The following is a 25,536-nucleotide window of genomic DNA, read 5'->3' on the forward strand; positions in this document are numbered from 1 at the left end:
TAACACTTTTATATTGTTTTAATTTTTATTAAAAAAATAAAATGTCATGAACTTAAATAAATTGAACCTGACTTGAGTTCAAAACAATAAATATGTGACTCGAGCTGAAACTTTGGTTTGGATTTAGATCATGAAAAACCATATCCAGGGTCCGAAATCTCATACCCAAGCCTTTCGGCATGTCGTGTAAGAATTAAGCACAACAAACAAATGATATTGAATGAGGCCAAAAATGGCGCTTCCTTTTAGATCCATATTGTAATGTATTTAATTAATCTAAAGTTTAGCCATCCGTTATGCAGATGCTCTGCCATTTCGCCAGTGTTTCTTTAAATCGAACTTTCCGAATGTTAAAAACTTTTAGTTAAAAAAGTGCTTTTTAGGGTGTAAAAACGAATTTTACAACTCGAAAATTTAAACTTTGATTGTTCCTCTGTGTTTTGTTTCATAATTTTTTTTTTCATTTTGTCTACAATGTCTTTGATGTATGTGTGTTTATTTGTAACAGAGCACACCGTTCTATCAGTTGTAAGTGCATGTTATGGATTTTGTGCTTTGAGTAGTATGCATTTAAATCTTATGTATGTGATTTCGACTTAGTTTATGTAAATAAAGTTGAGTTTTCTTGAGGTTTTTTTATATTTTGTTTATGACGAATGCAATTTATACTCATAGCAAGTTCCTCCCTCCACTCTTCGCGTTTTTGGTTTTTCTTGCACATTATTTGTAACGTTATTCTACTTTTAGGCAGGTCGGGTCGGATCGGGACCCAGACCCGGACCCGAAATCCTTGGCGTGAAGGGCCCGACTCGAGAGCCCTTCTCCCTCGCCTTTCCCTGCTCTCCCTCATCTTTCTCCTGGTGGTCTCCCGTGCCAGCGTAGAGAAGAAGAAGAAGACGGAGGTGGTGCAAAGCAGCGACGAGGATGGCGGCGGCGGCGCTGGTAAGCCTTTGATTTCTCTCCACCTCTTCCTCCTTCCTCGTCCTTCTTCTCCTCCTCCTTCCTACGCAGCCTCTCCCTTCTTCGTCAGCACCCTCTGCCGCACGATTTCTCCCTCTCCCTCTCTGCTAGAGCTCCCTCCTCGTCTCATCCATCTCCTCTTCACCATCTCTCCCTTTGCCCACACTCGATTTCCCTCCCCTCTGCCGTTTTCCCATTTCTGTCTGAACCCTCACTCTGTCCGTCTCCCTGTGTCAGCGCCTCTCCCTGCCCACACACTCCCTACTTGAGCTCTCTCTTCCCATTTTCTGATTGTTTTTCCCCTTTTCCCCAACCGAGCAATCTTCCTCACTGATTTTATTACTGTTCGATAGGATTTCAGTTTGGGGGACGTGTTCTTTTCCTCATAATAGTGATTAGAAGGTGTTAGTGGTGGAGGCAGTGATCAATTTTGGGCATTGGCACTTGATCGAACCCTTGAGGCGGCTGCCAAGAACATTGCGGCAGTTTGGACACTAAATTTGGGGTGAGCAAGGCTAATTGAAACCTAAATTGTCGAATATTTTCTATTAAAGCATGTATAATTATTGTTTGAGCATGCTAGAATTAGGATTTAATGTTTAGGGATGCATGTTAACGACTTTGCTTTTTGGAAAAAGTTTAGGATTATGTTGGAGAAGCGATGATTCATGTATATATTGATCTTTTAAGCTTGCGGTGTTGATTTTCGAAGCAATAGGGAAGCATGGTAGAGATTGTGGTGTTGTGGGGAAGATTTAGAACCATCTTAGTGAGCACGGCACATGCTTTGGTGAACATGTGTATTTTGGAGTCCGAGGGAAAAACATACGTAAGTTGGATATGACTATGGGGTTAACGACTTTACTAAAGAAAACAAATGAGAGTTGGGTTGTAATGGATTGATCGAAACAGTGAATTTTGACGTGTGGTGGCAATGTCAAGAGGTTAGGAGGAGGCCTATTGGAGGGCTTGTAGGTCGACACTACCCGTCGACACCTTCTTGAGGCGATGACATGTGCCTCAATGATTTTGTTTTATATTTGTATGGATTGTGTAGCTAGCTATTAGAAATCTTATTTTGTGGTTATGTCTGCAGGTACACCGGGCACATCCCGTAGACCTTGAGCGACCAGTTTTGAAGCTCGAAGCATTTTGAAGAGTTTTGTAGGCGCACGACAGGTATGGCAGCATTCCAGGCAAATCCCTACCTGGGCAAATGTGTGAATGTGTGTTCCTAGGATCGTGGGATCCTAGGATTGTGATGTGATTGATGGATTGTTTTGTGAACGAATGTGTGTATGCATGCAAATGGTTTGATACATGATATGATTTTTTTTGAAAGACTATTATAAGCATGTTTTAAAAATGTTACGCATTTGCATGTGCATGCTAGAATTGATAACTGTTTAGGACAGATGAGGTGGGGTATCGAGTCGAGTGTCTCATCGACCCCAATTATGTATTAGAAAGCATCCTAGAATGATAACTGCATAAGACAGCTACGAGCCAATCACAGATCGAGATTACTCTCAATGGTTTGGCTAAGTTTTTCAAAGATGTGATTGTTCTGATAATTGATGTGAATGTTGTGTTTTGTTGCATACACATTCTCGCGGGCAATGATGCAAATGAATGAATTGGAGCGTAATTGTATCTGTATTGTATGATGGCTAGCTATGACTGTTAAATGTTATATGTAGACCTCGTGTGGAGGTAATTGGAGGTGTGAGTGCACTCGTGAAGTGAATCAACCTCATGAGCTAGCCAGTCATTTTGTGACTGTTCATTTGTAATGATAATAATGTAAGAATAAAAGATGAGAGGCCAGTGGGTTGTGGCAATGTGTTTGGAAGACGTCTCGCTTTCGCCACTGGTCTCGCATGTTCGGAGCGCAGGCGGTGCAAGGCCCCAGGGTACTGTTGTGTATTGTGCTTGGAGTGTTGGGCTCCTACATTCCCAACCTAGGTGTCCTAGGAAAGGTTGAGTATCTCTCCGTGAAATTCACACACTCATGGATGAGTGCTCTACCGCTGCAGCGGATGAATGGATCCATACTGTTATGGGCCACTACGGGGGTTGTCTCTCGGCTATGGGCCGCCCATGGTGTGCACGTGCCTGTGTTTGCACCCACAGGAACTGTCAATTCATTAAAGCTAATGAAAATGAAAGTATGTGAATGAAATGTGTGTAAACGAATATATGTGATTGATGAACATGTGAATGTTATGACTGAAATAAAATATTTAAGCATTCCTTGCATGTGATTGAGATTGTGTTACTGTGGCCCTTGAGTGCGAAAAGAGTTGTCAAACTTTGAAGGACAAGCTTACTACTGCCCCTATCCTGACACTTCCATCAGGTTATTCTGGTTTTGTAGTGTACACTGATGCATCAGAAATCGGTTATGGATGTGTATTGATGCAACATGGCCGTGTAGTACCTTATGCATTAGGACAATTGAAGGTACTTGAGCGACACTATCCCACTCATGATTTGGAGTTGGGAGCGGTCGTGTTTGCACTGAAAATATGGAGGCAATATCTCTACGGGGCAATGTTTGAGGTGTATACAGATCACAAGTCATTGAAGTATATATTCTCTCAAAAGGATCTAAATCTGAGGCAAAAAAGATGGATTGAATACTTAAAGGATTATGAATTCACGATATCATATCATCCAGGCAAGGCGAATGTGGTGGCTGATGCTTTGAGCAGAGCAACGTTGTGCAGTATGTTGACTCATTCATGGACATTGTTGCAAGATGTGATAGCATGACAGCCTTACCTTTGTGGTGAGGACAAAGCAACAATGATGGCTTTGATACGACATCCTTTGTTGGATGAGCTTAAATTGAACCAAAAGGAAGATTCCGATTTTGCTAGGAACATGGAAGAATGTAAGAAGGTAGATTCTCTTCGGCATTATGATGAAGGTGGTTCATTGTGGTTTCGACGAAGATTGTGGGTCCCTAGAGATGAATGGGTTAAGCGCCAGTTGCTTGATGAAACTCACAAATCTAAGTTTTCTATACACCCTATCAGCACAAAGATGTTTCAGGATATGAAAAGAAATTTTGGTGGCCCGCAATGAAGCGTAAAATTACAGAATATGTAGCAAAGTGCTTAGTTTACCAACGGGTCAAAGCAGAGCATCAACGGCCTTGAGGCTTGTTACAAAGAATTGATATCCCAGTGTGGAAATGAGAAGACATTACGATGGATTTTGTGTTCGTTTGTCCCACATCAGAAGTCAGCATGCTGCCATATGGGTAATTGTTGATCGACTTACAAAGTCCGCTCATCTTCTGCCAACAAGAATCAGTCAGTCCATGGAAAGTCTCACAGATTTATATATTGGCGAGATAGTGAGATTGCATGGAATGACAAAGTCCATCATCGCGGATTGAGATCCACGTTTTACCTCTAGGTTTTGGGGGCAATTGCAAAACGCATTGGGTACCAAGCTTAAGCTGAGCACAGCGTTCCACCCCCAAACTAATGAGCAATCTGAGAGGACCATTCAAACCTTAGAGGGTATGTTGCGTGCATGTGTCTGAGAATGAGACAAACATGTGAAATTGACAAAATTTGCGTATAATAACAGTTACCATTCTAGAAATGTGTGTGAACGAATGTATGTGATTGATGGGCATGTGAATGCTATGACTGAAATGAAATGTTTAAGCATGCCTTGCATGTGATTGAGATTGTGTTATTGTGGCCCTTGAGTGGCCTTTTCAGGTCGTGGTCTATGTTGGGGGTTTTCTTCGCAAATGATGTGCCTATGCCCTGACACGACATGACGATAGATTGTTTGTATGATTGTTCTCAGACTTGAGCCCTACTTAAGAGGGTTTGAGATTTTTCTGGTTTGTTGCCATACTGTGAAGGCTAGGCCTTCAGTTGTTTCTTTTTCAGGTTTTGGCAGACTCGAGGCAGCAGGTTAATCAGATGGCTTCACTCACATCCTACTGGGGAGGTTTTGGGTCCTTGGTAGTGTCGGCGCATCATGGTTTGGTCTTTTTGATGTCTTATTTTTGTTAGGCATCAAAGTTGTAGTTTGAGGCATTTTTGTCATACACATAGATGTGATTTTGTATGAATTGAAATTGTTATATAAATGAAAGTTTACCCCATAATTTCAAATGATATAGCTCCCTCTTTTTTTGAATTGTTGTGTAGTCTCACTTCAATGCTTTATGTTAGAAAAAAAAATGTGTTTGAGGGTCAAAAGGTTGGGGTGTGACAACTTTGGTATCAGAGCTGTGGCAAACCCCATTATGGATGTGAGTTAAAGCCTATCTATGAAGCCGTGTTGCCCAGGTACGCATTTATTTGATTAAGTTGTTATTGAAGTTTGATTTTACAAGTACATAATGTGATCAATGTTTTGAACTTTGTGTTCATGCACGTTTGTGATTGGATTTGCAAGATTGGTCATAGACCTTGTTTGAGAATGAGGGTTCTTGTGTGTACAGTTGGAGTACCAATGTAGGGTTAAGAAGCGAGTTGGGTCCACAAAAGAGGCTCAAGGAGAGCTAAGTTTGGTCCATTCTGATGGGCATACCCCATTGGATGATAGTATGTCAGGGTAACAGTATGCCCAGACTAGTGTGGGTGTCCACACCCTATCAAGGCAGAGGAATGGATTGAAGAGGGTGAACGCATCTTTGAGCTCCTTAAGATGCCAGAATGTGACAAAGTTGACTATAGTTCGTATTTGTTGAAAGGTTATGCCAAACGGTGGACGTGGAGACTCACCTATTTCACTTACCTGCACAGTTGGTAATTCATAAGTTTTAGTGAGTTTGATGTCATTTTGGGCATGGATTGACTATGCACACATTGTGCCAATATAGATTGCAGAGAGAAGCAGATACGATTGTGGACAAATGAGATGAAACCAGTGGGTTTCCAAGCACGAAAAGCCAGTCAAACCGACAAGATATGGTGTTTGTACTAAAGGCTAAACGATCATTAGAAAGTGAGAATGTTGCATTCTTGGTCAATGTGTTGACCAATGAGACTGAACCGGTGAGATTACAGGATGTTCCCGTTGTGAGTGAGTACCTCGATGTGTTTCCTGAGGAACTGTCAAGTTTGCCTCCAACACGAGAAGTGGAATTCAAGATAGAGTTGTCACCAGGGACAACTCATATTTCTAAGGTACCCTACCGTATGGCACCGACAGAGTTAGAAGAATTGAAGAAGCAATTGCAGGAGCTCTTATATAAGGGCTTCATTCGACCTAGTGTGTCACCTTGAGGAGCGCCTGTGTTATTCGTTAAGAAGAAGGATGGAACAATGCGCTTGTGCATAGACTACCGCATGTTGAATCAAGTCACCGTCAAGAATAAATATCTGCTTCCAAGAATTGAAGACTTGTTTGATCAACTCAAGAATGCAAGGGAATATCCAAGATCGATCTGAGGACAGGTTATCATTAATTCTTGATACGGGAGGAAGATGTTTCTAAGACTGCTTTTCGAACTAGATACGGGCACTATGAATTCAGGGTCATGCCTTTTGGGTTGACCAGCACTCCCGCAGCGTTTATGAACCTCATGGATCGGGTTTTCAAAACTACCTGGATCGATTTGTGATTGTTTTTTTGTGAATGGTATTTTGGTGTACTTAAATAGTAAGACAGAGCATAGAGATCACTTAAGGAGTGTGTTGGGCCTTTTGCGCAAGCATAAGCTTTATGCGAAATACTCGAAATGTGAATTTTGGCTAGAGAAGATAAGCTTCCTTGATCATGTGATCTCGAAGGATGAAATTTTCGTTGATCCGGCTAAGGTGTCGGCTATACAGAGCTGGAAGACGCCGTGCAATGCAACTAAGGTTAGAAGCTTTTTGGGATTGGCAGGATATCATCGCAGGTTTATACGAGACTTTTCGAAAATAGATACGCCCATGACTAAGCTATTAAGAAAATGAGTGAAGTTTGTTTGAAATGAAGAGTGCGAAAAAAGTTTTCAAACTTTGAAGGACAAGCTTACTACTGCCCCTATCCTGACACTTCCATCAGGTTATTCTGGTTTCGTAGCGTACACTGATGCATCAGGAATCGGTTATGGATGTGTATTGATGCAACATGGCCGTATAGTGGCTTATGCATCAAGACAATTGAAGGTACTTGAACAACACTATCCCACTCATGATTTAGAGTTGGGAGCGGTCGTGTTTGCACTGAAAATGTAGAGGCACTATCTCTACGGGGTAATGTTTGAGGTGTTTACAGATCACAAGTCATTAAAGTATATATTCTCCCAAAAGGATCTAAATCTGAGGCAAAAAAGATGGATTGAATACTTAAAGGATTATGAATTCACGATATCATATCATCCAGGCAAGGCGAATGTGGTGGCTGATGCTTTGAGCAGAGCAACGTTGTGCAGTATGTTGACTCATTCATGGACATTGTTGCAAGATGTGATAGCATGGCAGCCTTACCTTTGTGGTGAGGACAAAGCAACAATGATGGCTTTGATACGACATCCTTTGTTGGATGAGCTTAAATTGAACCAAAAGGAAGATTCCGATTTTGCTAGGAACATGGAAGAATGTAAGAAGGTAGATTCTCTTCGGCATTATGATGAAGGTGGTTCATTGTGGTTTCGACGAAGATTGTGGGTCCCAAGAGATGAAGGGGTTATGCGTCAATTGCTTGATGAAGCTCACAAATCTAAGTTTTCTATACACCCTGGCAGCACAAAGATGTTTCAGGATATGAAAAGAAATTTTGGTGGCCCGCAATGAAGCGTGAAATTGCAGAATATGTAGCAAAGTGCTTAGTTTGCTAGCGGGTCAAAGCAGAGCATCAACGGCCAGGAGGCTTGTTGCAAAGAATTGATATCCCAGTATGGAAATGAGAAGACATTACAATGGATTTTGTGTTAGTTTGTCCCACATCAGAAGTCAGCATGCTGCCATATGGGTAATTGTTGATCGACTTACGAAGTCCGCTCATCTTCTGCCAATAAGAATCAGTCAGTCCATGGAAAGTCTCGCAGAGTTATATATTAGCGAGATAGTGAGATTGCATGGAGTGCCAAAGTCCATCATCGCGGATCGAGATCCACGTTTTACATCTAGATTTTGGGGGCAATTGCAAAAGGCATTGGGTACCAAGCTTAAGCTGAGCACAGTGTTCCACCCCCAAACTGATGGGCAATCTGAGAGGACCATTCAAACCCTAGAGGGTATGTTGCGTGCATGTGTCTTAGAGTGGAAAGGAGAATGGGACAAACATGTGAAATTGACAGAATTTGCGTATAATAACAGTTACCATTCTAGTATAGGGATGGCACCTTTTGAAGCTTTGTACGGAAGGCCGTGTAGATCGCCAGTTTGTTGGACCGATTTGGGCGATGACAAGATTGAAAAGCCTTTAGTATTACAACACTACACCGACCAAGTGCAATTGATAAGGAAAAAGTTGTTGACCACTCAGAGTAGACAAAAAAGCTATGCCGACATTCGACGTAGAGAGTTGGCTTTTGAGGTTGTTGATCATGTGTTCTTGAAGATTTCTCCTACTATGGGTGTTTTTCGATTTGGGGTTAAGGAAAGTTGAGCCCGAGGTTCATTAAGCCTTTTAAAATCTTAGAGAAGATTGGAAAGGTGGCGTACAGATTGACACTACCACCTGACTCGAGTCATGTTCATGATCTTTTCCATGTTTCCATGCTTCAAAAGTACGTACCAGATCCTACACATGTGATTGATTTTCAAGGTATTCAAGTGCAAGATGGTTTGACGATGATAGAAAAAAAAAACTATTAGAATTGTGAATCAAGAGAGCAAGTGCTTCACAGGAAGAGAATTCCTTTAGTGAAGGTGGAATAACAACACCATGGGTTGAAGGAGAGTACATGGGAACTCGAGGAGGATATACGAAAGAAGTATCCACACTTGTTCTTGCATTGAGGTATGAGCTAAATTTCGAGGACGAAATTTCTCTTAAGGAGGGTAGGATGTAACGCTCGACTCTTTTTGCAGGTGGGCTAGATCGGGTCCAGACCCTGACCCGAACCCACCCGCGTGTGACCCCGACGCGAGGGACTTCTTCTCCCTCGTCTCCCTCTTTGTTCCTTCCTCTGTGGCATGGCAAGAGAAAAAGGAAGTGAGAGGAACAACCGACGGCGGAGGTTGTAGCTGCAGTGACCTTTGGGCCGGTGGAGGAACGGCGACGGCGGCGGCGATGCTCCGGTAAACCCTCCCGACCTCTCTCTCTCTACCTCTTTCTTCTTCTTTCCCCTTCTTCCCTCTTCTCCTCCTCTACTCGCACGCCCACTCTCCTGTGCTATGCCCCTCTCTCCGCCTCTTCCACACTGTCTCGCCCTCTCTGTCTATGCACCTCACTCTCTCCTTCCCCTTCCTGCCAGCTCTCACCCGCACGTTCCCTATCCTTTGCTGCCCTCTCTTGTCTCTCCCCTTTTGTTTGACCCCTCTCTCTCAGTCTCTCCTCTCTGTCAGTGCCCTCTCCCACTTGTTTTCAGCCTCCCACACAACTACCGTGGGCTTCTTCTAACGACAGACCCCTCTCTTAAACCACATTTCTGTTGATTTTTACTTTTGGTGGTTGTTGGATTGGATTTGCAGCTAGGGGACGCATCTTTCCCCTCATAACAGCGACTAGAATGCGTTGGTGGTGGAGGCAGCGATCAATCGTTGACGTTGAAGCTCAATCGAACTCTTGAAGTGGCTGCCGAGAGCACTACGACAGTTTGAATTCTAAGATTGGGGTGAGAAAAGCCTAATCGAGCTTAGATTGTTGTAAATTTTCTGTTGGAGTACGTATAATTATTGTTTGAGCATGCTAGAATTAAAAATTGATGACTTAAAAGGCATGCTAGAGATGTTGCTATTTTGGGGAAGTTTATGCCCATTTTGAGATGGATGAGGATCTATGTGTATAAGTGTTTTTCGTGTTTTTCTAGCATGATGTGTTGATCTTCGAAGCAATAGGGAAGCATGGTAGAGATTGTGATGTTGTGGTGAAGGTTTAGAACCGTTTTAGCAAGATTGGGAAATAGACTTCTATTGATGTACATATGCGTATGTATGTTGAGAATCTTAATGGTGGGGAAAATGCCTCAACTAAGGAAAACAAGTGAGAATCACACATGTGATAAGTCGAATATAAGTTTGAGTTCTAATCATTGGTGGCAACCTCGAGGGTAGGGAAGAGACCCTTTTTGGAGGGCTTCGTGGGTCGACACCCATTTGAGGCAAAGACATGCCTCGATGATGGTATTTTCAGATTTGTATCGATTGCAAGCGAAATGAGTAGAGAACTTACTATTTGGTTATGTTTGCAGGTACACCAGGCACGTCAAGTAGGCCTTGAGCAACGTGGGTCGTAGTTTGAGGTGTTTAGTGGATGCGCGACAGGTATGGCGGCATTCCAGGCAAATCCCTGCCTGGGCAATTGTGTGAATATGTGTTCCTAGTATCATGGGACCTTAGGATTGTGATGTGATTGATGGATTGTTTTGTGAATGAATGTGTGTATGCATGCAAATTGTTTGATATATGATATGATTTGTTTTGAAAGGCTATGAGAAGCATGTTTTGAAAATGTTATGCATTTGCATGTGCATGTTAGAATTGATAACTATTTAGGACAGATGAGGTGGGGTATCGAGTTGAGTATCTCCTCGACCCCAATTATGCATTAGAAAGCATCCTAAAATGATAATTGTCTAGGACATGTACGAGCCAATCAAGGATCGAGACTACTCTCCATGGTCTGGCTAAGTTTTGAAAGGTGTGACTGATGTGTGCGGTTGTGAATGATTTGTCATGTGACAAGTTCTGTTTTGGAAAGCTATTAAAAGCTTGTTTTTGAAAACTGTTACGCATTTGCATGTGCATCATAGAATTGATAACTGTTTAGTACAGATGAGGTGGGGTATCAAGTCGAGTGTCTCCTCGACCCCGATTGTGCATTAAAGAGCATCATAGAATGATAATTGCATAGGACAGCTACGAGCCGTCACGGATCGAGACTACTCTCTGGGATTTGGCCAAGTTTTGAAAGATATGATTGATGTGTTTGATAAGATGTGAATGTTGTGATTTGTTTCATATGTATTGCCGTGGGCAATAATGCAATTGATTGAAACTTGAGGGTAGTTGTACCTGTACTGTTTGACGGCTAACTATGACTGTTAATGTTATGTGTAGACCTCATGTGGAGGCAATAGGAGGTCTGGGTGCACTCGCGAAATGTACCAACCTCATGAGCTAGCCAGTCATTTTGTCATTGTGCTATTATAATGATAATAATGAAAGAATAAGAGATGAGAGGCCAGTGGGATGTGACTATGTGTTTGGGAGACGTCCCGCTTTCGCCACGGGTCTCGCCTGTTCGGAGCGCAGGCAGTGCAAGGCCCCAGGGTATTGTTGTGTGTTGTGCTTGGAGCGTTGGGCTCTCGCCTTCCCGACCTGGGTGTCCTAGGGAAGGCTGAGTATCTCTCCATGGAATTCACACACCCATGGATGAGTGCTCTACCGCTGCAGCGGATGAATGAATCCATACTGTTATGAGCCACCACGGGGGTTGTCTATCGGCTATGGGCCGCTCATGGTGGACACGTGCCTGTGTTTGTACCCATAGGAACTGTCAATTCATTAAAGCTAATGAAAATGAAAGTATGTGAATGAAATGTGTGTGAACGAATGTATGTGATTGATGGGCATGTGAATACTATGACTGAAATGAAATGTTTAAGCATGCCTTGCATGTGATTAAGATTATGTTACTGTGGCCCTTGAGTGGTCTTTTCATGTCGTGGTCTATGTTGGGGGTTTTCTTCGCAAATGATGTGCCTATGCCCTGACACGACATGACGATAGATTGTTTGTATGATTGTTCTTAGACTTGAGCCCTACTTAAGAGGGTTTGGTATTTTCCTGGTTTTTTGTCATACTGCGACAGCTAGGCCTTCAGTTGTTTCTTTTTCAGGTTTTGGCAGACCCGGGGTAGCAGGTTGATCAGATGGCTTCACTCACATCCTACTGGGGAGGTTTTGGGTCTTTGGTAGTGTCGGCGCATCATGGTTTGGTCTTTTTGATGTCTTATTTTTGTTAGGCTTCAAAGTTGTAATTTGGGGCATTTTTGTCATACACATAGATGTGATTTTGTATGAATTGAAATTGTTATATAAATGAAAGTTTGCCCTATGGTTTCAAATGATATAGCTCCCTCTTTTTTGAATTGTTGTGTAGTCACACCTCAATGCTTTAGAAAAAAAAATTTGTTTGAGGGTCAAAAGGTTGGGGTGTGACATAGATTGTTTTTATGATTGTTCTCAAATTTGAGCCCTACCTAAGCGAGTTTGGAATTTTCCTGGCTTGTTGCCATACTGCGAAGGCTAAGCCTTCTGTTGTTTCATTTTTCAGGTTTTGGTGGACCAATGACAGTAGGTTGAGCATATGGTTTTACTCACGTCCTACTGGGGAGGTTTTGGGTCTTTTGTAGCGCCGGCGCGTCTTATTTTGATTGTATTGATGTCTTATTTTTGTTAGACATCAATTATATTTTTTGGGACATTTTTTGTCATGCACTTAGATGTGATTTTGTATGAATCAAAGTTGTTATATGAATGAAAGTTCGACCCATTGTTTTGAATGGCATAGCTCCCTCTTTTGAATTGTTGTGTCGTCACACTTCAATGCTTTATGTTAGAAAAAAAAAATGTGTTTGAGGGTCAAAAAGGTTGGGGTGTGACATTATTTGTTTTCCAATTATTTATGCACTCTTTTATGCCTTGAAGTTTAAGGCAGATAAGTAACCATCATGCCTCATGGTCGTAAGAAAGTAGGCATGTGACAATTAACATGTTAATTTATTGTTTTGTTGTGTGTGTATATATATATATATATATATATATATATATATATATATATATATATATATATATATATATATAAAGCGATTCGATGAAAAACATATATTAAGTTAGTTGTTTCTAAAATAATATTTTTAATGAAAAAAACAGCTCTTATACCATCAATGTTTGGATAGTAGAAAAAATATTTTTTTTACAAAAATACTTAAACTAAAACACGATTTATATTAAAGTAATACTTATAGAAAACATATTAGAAGGTTCATATTTTGTGACTTTTTAGCATGAATGTAAGAGGTTGGGCTTTATGTGGTAAATACCAATTACTATATATATATATATATATATATATATATATATATATATATATATATATATATATATTAAAATTTTAAAAATTGAAGAATTCAAACTCCTCTCCCTTTTTTCATTTGCCCATGAGGTCCTGTACAGTTTTTAAACTTTAAGCAATAGTTTATTATGTTTTCAAAAAAACAGATTCCAATCTCACATGTTTGAATGCATATATTATAGTTCAACGCATGTCGTTTATGATAAATTATTTTTAATTTTTTCTTTTTATTTTTTTTTCAAATTCGTTATTTATTGTTCATAATCAAATTTGTAAGTTTTACTTGAAGTGGTATGAGGTAGAAATCAAGAACCTGTCCATTCCCAGCATGACTTCAACGTCTGAAAACTTGATTCATTCCCTGTGACGTAACCCGTTGAGATCATGCTTGTGACGGATCGGTCACTAATTTCTAATTAATAAGGTCATTAATTAGTGATCAATTAATAAATATGTGCGTTGTGCAGTGGGGAGCTAACTATTGCAGTTTATCATTTTATTATGAATTTTCCATCCAAAATTTAGCATATAAAGTTCTTCCTACAAGACTGGCCGTTTCCAGGCAACCAGGCAACAAGGTTAACGTGATGGTTGTAGCCTCAAGTTGGGCATTTGCTTAACGGGCTTTCGCCTGAACCCGGAAGAGCTAACTAGCAGCCTCTTTTATTTTGATGGCTATTTTAATCAATTATCGAGTTCTTTGGGGTAGAGTTAGAATTTTTTCATGAAAAGGGCTGAATTATACTTTCAAGATTTGATAGGGACCAAAATATCATTTTTCAAAATAAGGCAAATGAAATTTTTAATAATTTACATATTTTTTTTTTATTTTTGAGTGGTGCTAGGTCCTTGCTGCCTTGGCTCCGCCCCTCGCACCAATGAAAATCGGATTTCACAAACTTAAGAAAAACCTTTCAGATGAAATGAAATCAAAGAGGTAACTTTTTTCCTTTATGAATCATTTGATTACTCTATATTGAAAATCCATGGATCTGATGTAGAATGACATGACATGCTTTTGCAAATGTTGCAAAAGATCCGTGATAAAATCAATGGTTCATCAAACTAATTAAATTTTTTTATTTTACTTCATTTTATTGAGAAAAAGGTTTGATTCAAGATGGAAGGGGAGGGTCTAATCTTAAATCCATGGTTTTCAAATCACAATTATCTTAAATTTGAGGCTATCAAAACCTCTTAAATGATTGTATAAATATCTCCAAGAAGGTCAACATAGCAGAAACTTTGAATGCTGGTAGGTAGCCAATTTTCTGTTCAAATTTTAAAAAAGTAAATTTTTTGTGCTTCAAAAAAGAAAACAATGCCGCTAGGTGAATTATAGCGAAAACGTCACCCTGAAACACTCAAAAGAAGCCATCAAGACTAAGAGGAAAATGTGAAAGGCTTTACTAGCTAATTTGCCACATTTATTTCAAAGTTTTTTTTCCCATTAAAATACGATATTTTCATAAGGCTTTTCTTGTGTTGATAATTTAGAAAAAATATTTAATATGTTGGAGTAAAAATATTTAATACGTTGGAGTAAATCGAATTCAAATTTGAATTTGATAGGATATCATTTCTTAAATCTGAATATGATCTGATTTGTTGGGAATGGTTCGGTCTGATATCCAATCCCAATAAGATATGTTGACATTTTTATCAATGGGATGGTTTTTAGATCTCACTCTAGTTGTGAGGTTGAAGTGAAAAATTGGAAACTTATGAAAAGCAAAGTTGAGGATTTTAACACAAGTTTCCACCTTGTGATTCCTTAAAATATTATTTTCTAAAAAAAATCATAAATTTGAGCAATATTGTCCTCTTCATAGCAAAAAAAAAAAAAAAAAGACTCCGCCAAGAAGTTTTGAATGCGGGTTGTTTTGGACCTCATACAATTCAAACAGTCATGAGCAGTTCTTAGGTGCAAAAGAATACCATAAACCTTAAGAAGTCGAAGGCCATAACTTGTATAAAATTTGAATTTGGACCAACCTATATATACTAGAAATTGAATTCAATTGAAACTTGGTGCACCCCAAAATCTAAAACCCTAAATCAAAATTTGAGAAAAACTAACATGCCCATATTCATGTGGTATGAGGAAATCATCCATAAGTTCGAGTCGCTTTCTTTTACATACCACTTTTTTTTTTTTTTTGGTAATGTAGGCAGTTTCTATGTAATATGTTCAAATTGAAGGTCATGTTTGGATGACACCCTCAAATTGGGTTCTAAGAGGCAAAACATTGTTTTCTTTCCTTTTAGAAGTTGAACAAATTTTCTCTCACTTAGATAATGAGATACACATTTTGTTCACCCAAAATACTCATATCTTAATACTTTGACAGTAATGAGTTTGATAATAATCCAACTGTTATTATTTTGAGATTATTTACTTGAAAGCAGACCTTGTACCCTAAAGGATGAAAGACTGAGTAGGGGTTTTGGCCTTAAGTTAAGCACGGGCTCTCCTCCACTCACCCGAAAATCCCAACATTTTGCTCCTTAGGCCTAAGGTTCTATTGGTTTGGTTAAGCCCCTATATCGGTGATGTCCCATGAGTGTTTTATGCAAATCCAATACGATTTTGAGATACATGACTCCAAGTTTTCAGTCATAAAACAATATTCAGTCAAAAAATAGTAGTGTTCGTCATACAAATTATGCATTTGTGACTTGTATAATCTGATTAATATTCTTAAAAGCTAGTTCAATTTTGTGCAACTTTTACTTAATTGACATGAAATTGAATCTGACCTTACCAAATTCCCCTTTTACTTGAACACTCTTGAATGTCGATTCGTCAACAAGTTTATTTATAGCAGGACGATTGTCATGTCTTGTTCAATCGCTCATCAAAACTCAACTCAAGCTCGAAGGACTCGAGTTCAAATGTGTGTTCAAAATGTTAAATGGGTCGAGTTTGACTTGTAAGAACTCAACTCGTTTGAACTCTACTAAGCTTAAGTATATAATGAATGCTGGAATATAATGAGAGAAAAAGTCAAATAGATTAACAAGTCAAGCTCGAGCTTGACGTTGCGAGTGCTCGACTCAGGTCATGTGTAGCTTTTAACATATGCCCATGGAAATCGAACTAATGTCAGGTCAACATGAGGATTTTATCTTTACTCCATCTATTTGGCAGTTAGAGAAAAAACCACCTTTGTGACTTTACCAAACAATTGTGGCCCAATCTACTATCCCAAATCCATTATCTATTGTAATATAAAAGAAACCAAGATTTTTTCCCCTCTCCTCTGATTTGCATGATCTTGCTAGGGATAAGATGATGGGGCCATGGAAGATCCATGCAAGATTCTCTGGCAGTCCATTGCAGCTGCATGCTGATCATCCACATTCAAGTTTATCTATTTGAGTATGAAACCTAATTTAGTACCATTAAGTTTTCAAGCTTTTTGATATTCATCAATATAATGTATACAAGAGTCGTATACATTTTAGGCGAGCGAAAATATTAATCATACTGTCTAGGTGAGAGCCGAAGCCATTCTTTCTCTTGCCTTTATGGTTTGTTTGACAGTAAGGATACGTTGCGGGTGTTATATGAATCTATATAAGAAATTGTGGTAGATTCATCGGACATTAGAATTATTATTTTATGAACACACTCCAAGCTTTGAGGGATAAAGTGTCTATGCTGCCAAACTATTTCATAGGATTCAGAGTTGCACGTGGAAATATCTTTAAGTACTTCAACTTGCATGTATGACCTATCTCCCTTATTATATTGAAACATCGCCTCCTACAAGTGAACAAGAAAGATGCCGCATAGCGTGCCTCAAGTTCAAGTAGTTTTGCTGGAACTCTGGGGCGGAGCCAAAATTTTTTCATGAGGCGGAATGGATTAAAGTTTTTAATTTTTGACTAGGGCATAAATAATTTTTCAAAATTTGTATATAAAACAAGTGATTTTTAATTTACATGTAAAATTAAAAAAAAAATTGAGGTGGGGTTCAGGGCCCATCCGGGGCCCTACCTTGGCTCCACCCCGAAATGACAAAGCACTTGCCTCAAACAGTTTGTAATATTTTGAATGGAAAGATGACTATGTGACATTTGTACAAAGTAGACAATATTTTATTAACTTTGTATGAACATTTTTTTCCAGATTTTATGAGGGCATGATTTTATCTTTACTAGTAAATTCGTTTCCATATATTGACTTGATTAAAGTTTGTCAAACTCCATTAAGATTAGAGCTCGATTCGGCAGTTACATATTGAGATCGAACTCAACTCGATTATTTGAACGAACCAACTTGTGAACTTGAGCTCGACTCATTAAACAAATAACTCGGCTGGAACTCATTGAACAAATGCCTCAGCTTGAATTGGTTCACTAACCGAGTTAACTAGTTCACCCCTACCTGAGTCGGTGACCCGCCGATCGGAATCAAAGATTTTTTAACTATAAAAAAGATTGTGGCTACGAAGAGCTTCCACTCCCAGTCTCTCTCCTCTCCCTCTCCCTCTCCCTCTCCCTCTCGCTGCCATCTCTCTCGACTCTCCGACCTTCTTCCTTTCTTCTCTTCTCCTTTTCTCATTTTCGTGCTCTCCTTTTCGCTCCTTTCCCGAAGCCGTGCAGCGGGCACCACCAGCTCCAGCGACGAGGTCTCCGACCATCTCAGCCGGGTGAAAAGGTGATGACCTCCTTTTACTCTCTCTTTCTCTCCATCCATGCCTCGCTCTCTCAATACTTCTTTCAATCAGTTTAGGGTTTCAATTGGCACATCGTTTAATTTTGATCAGTTTTGGGCATTTCTCTATGAACTCTTTTTCTTGATCCATATCAGTGCGTAAGAAACGAATTTTAATAATGATTTTATTTTCAAGAAACATGATTTATAAGTATCCATATGATTATATCAGATTAAACTATTGTTTTTAGTTTAAGACGATCAAGGCACCCGCTCACCTATGAATAAAAAATAATAATTATATCAGTAGGGAATATGTTTCTACAAACGTAAACATGAGCGTCATTCTTAATGAAGTGGCTATCAGATTATTGTTGCGTTTCATACGACAAATATTTTGACGAAACATGCCCTTTTGGTTTTACAAACATCCTGAATATCTCTAGCCTAGGCGGCTCGTGGATGGAGAGCCATTCCTGAAGGCTGAGTAAATTACGTTGTTGCTCTTGGATTTACTGGCAAAGAAGCCAAGGTCGTCGCATCCCCGTACTTTTGCTTTCTTCTTCATCCTCTTCGAATTGGGAAAACCATCTGCAGAAACTGTCTCTGCTTCATCCCTTCCTATTGACATGCAGCAGCAGAAGCAGAAGGAGGAGCAGGTGGAGGAGGACGAAGAGGAGGGGAAGAGATAAGGAGAGTGCTTGAAATAGGCGTGCAAGGCTTTCGGTGCTTTCCTTGACGACACCTCAAGTGGGGGCAGGAGGGTGGGAAGCAGCGACAGATGGCGGCAGCCGCACCCGGGCAGCTGAACCTCGATGATTCTCCCTCGTGGGGATCGCGGAGCGTCGATTGCTTCGAGAAGCTCGAGCAGATCGGCGAGGGCACCTACGGGTAATTCGAAGCATCACTTTCTCTCCTCTTTTTCAATGATGATTTATTGCTTTCCTTTCCTATGTTTTGCCGCAATTTGAGCAATCAGTGACACTGGGTGGTCTCTTTTTTGGTGTTCAACTGTGTGGGTTTGGTTTTCGCGAAATGTCTTGGCCGATTGCCTAAAGTTGGGTTGGGGTTACTTGCGTTTCCTTCGAGGTCTTCAAGAGGCTTTTCACGGCTTTCTTTGTCTGGGTTGATCAACTGTTTATGTTTCTATTTTTCCCTTTTGGACTGGCTATTAGGGTTTTAGTAGATATTTACACGAAGAATTTTCTGTTAATGTGCAAAGAGATTTCTGTTTGGTGCTATGCATTGGTGATTTGCTTCTTGATTTCACACCGTATCAATTGTGGTGGACCAATGGCAGTAGGTTGAAAAAAAGATTGTGGCTACGAAGAGCTTCCACTCCCAGTCTCTCTCCTCTCCCTCTCCCTCTCCCTCTCGCTGCCATCTCTCTCGACTCTCCGACCTTCTTCCTTTCTTCTCTTCTCCTTTTCTCATTTTCGTGCTCTCCTTTTCGCTCCTTTCCCGAAGCCGTGCAGCGGGCGCCACCAGCTCCAGCGACGAGGTCTCCGACCATCTCAGCCGGGTGAAAAGGTGATGACCTCCTTTTACTCTCTCTGTCTCTCCATCCATGCCTCGCTCTCTCAATACTTCTTTCAATCAGTTTAGGGTTTCAATTGGCACATCGTTTAATTTTGATCAGTTTTGGGCATTTCTCTATGAACTCTTTTTCTTGATCCATATCAGTGCGTAAGAAACGAATTTTAATAATGATTTTATTTTCAAGAAACATGATTTATAAGTATCCATATGATTATATCAGATTAAACTATTGTTTTTAGTTTAAGACGATCAAGGCACCCGCTCACCTATGAATAAAAAATAATAATTATATCAGTAGGGAATATGTTTCTACAAACGTAAACATGAGCGTCATTCTTAATGAAGTGGCTATCAGATTATTGTTGCGTTTCATACGACAAATATTTTGACGAAACATGCCCTTTTGGTTTTACAAACATCCTGAATATCTCTAGCCTAGGCGGCTCGTGGATGGAGAGCCATTCCTGAAGGCTGAGTAAATTACGTTGTTGCTCTTGGATTTACTGGCAAAGAAGCCAAGGTCGTCGCATCCCCGTACTTTTGCTTTCTTCTTCATCCTCTTCGAATTGGGAAAACCATCTGCAGAAACTGTCTCTGCTTCATCCCTTCCTATTGACATGCAGCAGCAGAAGCAGAAGGAGGAGCAGGTGGAGGAGGACGAAGAGGAGGGGAAGAGATAAGGAGAGTGCTTGAAATAGGCGTGCAAGGCTTTCGGTGCTTTCCTTGACGACACCTCAAGTGGGGGCAGGAGGGTGGGAAGCAGCGACAGATGGCGGCAGCCGCACCCGGGCAGCTGAACCTCGATGATTCTCCCTCGTGGGGATCGCGGAGCGTCGATTGCTTCGAGAAGCTCGAGCAGATCGGCGAGGGCACCTACGGGTAATTCGAAGCATCACTTTCTCTCCTCTTTTTCAATGATGATTTATTGCTTTCCTTTCCTATGTTTTGCCGCAATTTGAGCAATCAGTGACACTGGGTGGTCTCTTTTTTGGTGTTCAACTGTGTGGGTTTGGTTTTCGCGAAATGTCTTGGCCGATTGCCTAAAGTTGGGTTGGGGTTACTTGCGTTTCCTTCGAGGTCTTCAAGAGGCTTTTCACGGCTTTCTTTGTCTGGGTTGATCAACTGTTTATGTTTCTATTTTTCCCTTTTGGACTGGCTATTAGGGTTTTAGTAGATATTTACACGAAGAATTTTCTGTTAATGTGCAAAGAGATTTCTGTTTGGTGCTATGCATTGGTGATTTGCTTCTTGATTTCACACCGTATCAATTGTGGTGGACCAATGGCAGTAGGTTGAAAAAAAGATTGTGGCTACGAAGAGCTTCCACTCCCAGTCTCTCTCCTCTCCCTCTCCCTCTCCCTCTCGCTGCCATCTCTCTCGACTCTCCGACCTTCTTCCTTTCTTCTCTTCTCCTTTTCTCATTTTCGTGCTCTCCTTTTCGCTCCTTTCCCGAAGCCGTGCAGCGGGCGCCACCAGCTCCAGCGACGAGGTCTCCGACCATCTCAGCCGGGTGAAAAGGTGATGACCTCCTTTTACTCTCTCTGTCTCTCCATCCATGCCTCGCTCTCTCAATACTTCTTTCAATCAGTTTAGGGTTTCAATTGGCACATCGTTTAATTTTGATCAGTTTTGGGCATTTCTCTATGAACTCTTTTTCTTGATCCATATCAGTGCGTAAGAAACGAATTTTAATAATGATTTTATTTTCAAGAAACATGATTTATAAGTATCCATATGATTATATCAGATTAAACTATTGTTTTTAGTTTAAGACGATCAAGGCACCCGCTCACCTATGAATAAAAAATAATAATTATATCAGTAGGGAATATGTTTCTACAAACGTAAACATGAGCGTCATTCTTAATGAAGTGGCTATCAGATTATTGTTGCGTTTCATACGACAAATATTTTGACGAAACATGCCCTTTTGGTTTTACAAACATCCTGAATATCTCTAGCCTAGGCGGCTCGTGGATGGAGAGCCATTCCTGAAGGCTGAGTAAATTACGTTGTTGCTCTTGGATTTACTGGCAAAGAAGCCAAGGTCGTCGCATCCCCGTACTTTTGCTTTCTTCTTCATCCTCTTCGAATTGGGAAAACCATCTGCAGAAACTGTCTCTGCTTCATCCCTTCCTATTGACATGCAGCAGCAGAAGCAGAAGGAGGAGCAGGTGGAGGAGGACGAAGAGGAGGGGAAGAGATAAGGAGAGTGCTTGAAATAGGCGTGCAAGGCTTTCGGTGCTTTCCTTGACGACACCTCAAGTGGGGGCAGGAGGGTGGGAAGCAGCGACAGATGGCGGCAGCCGCACCCGGGCAGCTGAACCTCGATGATTCTCCCTCGTGGGGATCGCGGAGCGTCGATTGCTTCGAGAAGCTCGAGCAGATCGGCGAGGGCACCTACGGGTAATTCGAAGCATCACTTTCTCTCCTCTTTTTCAATGATGATTTATTGCTTTCCTTTCCTATGTTTTGCCGCAATTTGAGCAATCAGTGACACTGGGTGGTCTCTTTTTTGGTGTTCAACTGTGTGGGTTTGGTTTTCGCGAAATGTCTTGGCCGATTGCCTAAAGTTGGGTTGGGGTTACTTGCGTTTCCTTCGAGGTCTTCAAGAGGCTTTTCACGGCTTTCTTTGTCTGGGTTGATCAACTGTTTATGTTTCTATTTTTCCCTTTTGGACTGGCTATTAGGGTTTTAGTAGATATTTACACGAAGAATTTTCTGTTAATGTGCAAAGAGATTTCTGTTTGGTGCTATGCATTGGTGATTTGCTTCTTGATTTCACACCGTATCAATTGTAACTGAGAGTATGACCTTAGGATAACCAGGGTTAGGATATTCCATGTGGTCGCATGTATGTTCATAGTAACAAAATGGCTGCATTTTCAGTAGCACATAGACACAGGCATCAGATAGTTTTTCACAGCCAATAAGAACAAACTGTTAGATGCACGGGATATAGGCATATCAAATTAACATAGAAAGATTTAATGGATAGATATATGGAAAATGGGCATCCATTTTTATTTACAAGCGGATAACCATTAATCAATAAAATAGGGTCCTGACCCTTGACGTACTATAATGAAGACATCGTAAAAGTTCCATATGCCGATTAGCTACTTTACTGTCTAATAGGACATGTTAACATGATGGATGCATTTTATTTAGTTTTGACTCTTTTTGTTACAATTGCAGTTTCCTATAACCGCTATACGTGAAATCAAAATTTTAAAGAAGTTGCATCACGAGAACATCATTTAGTTAAAAGAGATTGTGACATCTCCAGGTTCTATTTCTTCAATAAGGTATTCTTCAATTCTGATCACTTTAGTTGGTCATTGATCATATATTCTCTATATCTAATTACCAGGACCTGAAAAAGATGAACACAGAAGGCCAGGTATTTCTTAGTGCATTTAAAATTCCATTATCATATTTTTTCCTTTATCTGTTACATTTTGAAACATTAATTTTTGTGCAGATGGCAATAAATACAGGGGAAGCATTTATATGGTATTTGAATACATGGACCATGATTTGACTAGGTTATCAGATAGACCTGGAATGCAGTTTACAGTTCCCCAGATAAGGGCAAACTTCTCTTTAGCTTAAGAAATTCACTTTAACACACTTAATCGTGGTCAGTACCTCAATTGAATATATTCTTATTTATATAAATTCTTCTATGTATATCTCAGTGTTACATGAGGCAGCTGTTAACGGGACTTTACTATTGCCATGTTAATCAAGTTCTTCATCGTGATATTAAAGGTCACTAGACAGCATTGTTGTTATTTTCACCCCATAGAATATACTGCAATGTCTTCTTGGCTTGTTTGTTTCCCATCTAACTATTTCGGTGTCCTGCTTTCTCTCCTGTGCAGGTTCCAATCTTCTAATTGGCAATGAAGGGCATTTGAAGCTTGCAGATTTTGGCTTAGCTAGATCTTTTTCTAGTGACCATAATGGAAATCTCACAAACCGTGTCATCATAACTCTTTGGTACAGGTAACCTGTCATATCTTGTTGTCAATCATGTTGATGTTGGTTTTTGGACACAGTTTCTCTTTTGTAATCGTTGAGTTCATTGGCAGACCTCCAGAGTTGCTGCTTGGCTCCACTAAGTATGGGCCAGCTGTGGACATGTGGTCAGTTTGTTGTATTTTTGCTGAGCGACTAAATGGGAAGCCAATCTTGCCTGGAAAGAATGAGGTGCCTGCACAAGCTTATGATTTTTGACAACTGTAAACCATAATATTGGATGAAAAGCAGATGAAACTGATCCAACTTAGTGATTCACGACTGAAAATAGCAGAAAAATTATACATGTATTACTTTGCTCACCAAGTTCCAACACTTAATCTATAGTTTTTATCCTCTTGCATTAAATCGTTTTCATGATGTAACATTTGAATTTAGAATGAAAAGCCCCAAGGCAAGTCATTAACGTCCCCTTTTTCCGTTGTCTTATCATTTTTGGAATTGATAATAGTTTCCGGTGTTAGTCGTAACTGACTGGAGAGGGGATGGACTAACTGTACAGGCAAACATTTTATGAAAAAGATAATTTAAAAAATTATTATCCTCATTTGACTCGTACTATGGCTTGTGTTAGATCCTCATTTGTCATACCACCAACTAGGCCATTTGACCAGTCGAGTAGCTTGCCTGCTCAGTGCTTTGGTGACTAGGCCCAGGCCTGAAAGTCATAGAGCGTCATTGGTCTTCTAGTGCATAGGCTCCCTTTTTTTATATTTATATGCAGTGAGGCGTATTTTATAATACATGTCATAAAGGGCAGCAAGACCTATACGATACACTTATGATGCTCATGATTTGCATGTGTATAGTAGGTGTATTGGAACGATATCGCTCCTGTATGATACAATACAACTGATACAGCCCTATCTTACAATACTGAGCAATTCTTACAAGAATGTGTGATTTTCTCTTCGATGTTTATCATAGCTTGACTGCCGATGATGAACTTGTCAATATGGATGGGTTATGTGGGTTTTGTCTTGTGACTAGGATCTTCGTAGTAGCTATGCAGTCCAATTTCATGATATTCCTGGTTTACTTTTTGTAAGTTCAAATATCGTGCCATAGTCATAATTACTCACCATTACATTTTCTTTTATTGTATTTACATGCCTCGGGGCACGTAATCTGTCTTTTTTAGTTGAATTGCATGCTCCAAGTACAATTTTTGGTACACTTCTATGAAAGTTTGGGATTTGAACTTAATATCTAGTGAACACAATCAATCCCTATTCATTTTTGCATAGGAATGGTTGGGTTGTTTGTATGGTGTAGCGGTTCTGAAGTTCTTTCGCCAGCTGCTTCTCCGCAATATGCCACTTTGCAATCCCTTCACGTCAAAGGCTGAAATGACTTGAACATAGTAATGCCTCTTTGTTAGCATACAGGAAGATCAGTGAATCAGTGTGGGGAGCCCTTTAGATGGGCGAACTAATCTTGGACTATCACTAATTCTTCTTTTTTAAAACAAAAAAAATCTCAGGTTTGGTGCTTTTCTATTGATTCTTCTGCAATTAGCCCTGGATGTGCTTTGGGCTCCAAATTACTAAGCCAGGCGCCCCTTGTGCGAAGGGGAGATGGCCTAAGGTTCTGGAGAACATTGAACTTTTATTTGTATGATCATTTTTGAAGTAGACTAGGAATTGTAGCTGTTGTCCAGTGTTTCTGATAGAATTTTCACTAAATTAAAAATCGTTTTTAAATATAAAAACGACCTTCAAATTTTTTTTTTGTATCTAAAACTTCTTTGGCATGTGTAAAATGGCCACCAGTTTTCAGTTGGACTAGTTAGGTTGGATTTGCAACATTATTTAGTGTTCTTCATTTTTTTTAGAATTTTGGATCTTTAGTCATTAACCTCACACGACATTGGTGGAAAGGTTTGCTTTGTTGTTTTCATTTTTTTTAGTGAAATTTTATATCTTATAGTTGGTAAGGGTTCAACTTAGTAAATATAGGTTCACTTCTTCGTTTTTAGGATGTGTTTATGTTCATATAAACTGTTTTATTTTTTTTACTTGAATTCTTCATTTATTTAGCATAAGGTGCAAGGGAGGAGTGATTAGATAGGCGGGGATAGAGTAGAATAGATTATTTGTATTTGATTTTTGAATTCGA

The 25,536-nt window shown here is 40.0% G+C and overlaps 1 long non-coding RNA gene and 1 pseudogene across 1 annotated transcript; both read left to right on the forward strand.

The window, feature by feature from the left end:
• The first annotated feature begins 839 nt into the window (after nt 1-839).
• LOC116255613 (uncharacterized) lies at nt 840-12,581 on the forward strand. The gene is made up of 4 exons (XR_004172905.2): nt 840-942; nt 1,314-1,465; nt 2,057-2,139; nt 11,935-12,581. It is a non-coding gene; the product is annotated as an uncharacterized LOC116255613 (long non-coding RNA).
• Nucleotides 12,582-20,051: 7,470 nt separating this feature from the next.
• The window catches only part of LOC116256641 (cyclin-dependent kinase C-2-like), a 33,311-nt pseudogene continuing 27,826 nt past the window's right edge, over nt 20,052-25,536 (forward strand).

This window comes from Nymphaea colorata, chromosome 6, assembly GCF_008831285.2.
Source record: "Nymphaea colorata isolate Beijing-Zhang1983 chromosome 6, ASM883128v2, whole genome shotgun sequence".
Lineage (NCBI taxonomy): Eukaryota > Viridiplantae > Streptophyta > Magnoliopsida > Nymphaeales > Nymphaeaceae > Nymphaea > Nymphaea colorata.